This window comes from Phalaenopsis equestris, unplaced genomic scaffold (assembly GCF_001263595.1).
Source record: "Phalaenopsis equestris unplaced genomic scaffold, ASM126359v1 Scaffold000002, whole genome shotgun sequence".
In the NCBI taxonomy this organism is placed as follows: domain Eukaryota; kingdom Viridiplantae; phylum Streptophyta; class Magnoliopsida; order Asparagales; family Orchidaceae; genus Phalaenopsis; species Phalaenopsis equestris.
The window spans coordinates 58,639,951-58,640,639 of record NW_018164444.1 but is presented as its reverse complement, the minus strand read 5'-3'; positions in this window follow the sequence as shown (position 1 = coordinate 58,640,639).

The following is a 689-nucleotide window of genomic DNA, read 5'->3' as shown; positions in this document are numbered from 1 at the left end:
CAGCAATGTTAACGGATTGCATGGATACCGCTGGAAGGTGTCACCTGTGCCAAGTGCATGGAGTGGTCTTGCACCAACCTCCGAATGTGTTACACCCGACCGTCGCTTTGTGGCCATTCGAGTGTTGGGGCACGGATATAGTGGGTCCGATAGACCCTCCATCTTCAAAGGGGCATAGATTCATTCTCGCAGCTACAGATTACTTCTCCAAATGAGCAGAGGCAGTACCGTTACAAGAAATTACAGCGCAGCACGTTCTCCAGTTTTTCAAGAGTCAGATTGTCTACCGCTTTGGTGTTCCGCGCAGAGTGATTTCCGACAACGGGTCAGCGTTTAAAAGTACTAAGATCAATAACTTTGTCAGACGACATGGGATAGATTGGAGATACTCCACGATTTATTATCCCAGAGCGAATGGTTTGGCCGAGGCCTTCAATAAGACGCTCGTGCAGATTTTGAAGAAGACGTTGGACGAGAACAAGAGAGGTTGGCATGAGAAGTTGTTAGAATCTTTGTGGGCCTACCGGACGACGTTCAGAACTCCCACCCAGTGTACACCGTATGCGCCCGTCTATGGATCTAATGTCGTACTTCCGTTGGAGGTTCAGCTACCGTCTCTTAGAGTAGCCGTCGCTAATCAGATTACAACAGAAGACAGCGCCAAACTCAGACTTGCAGAGTTGGAGAGT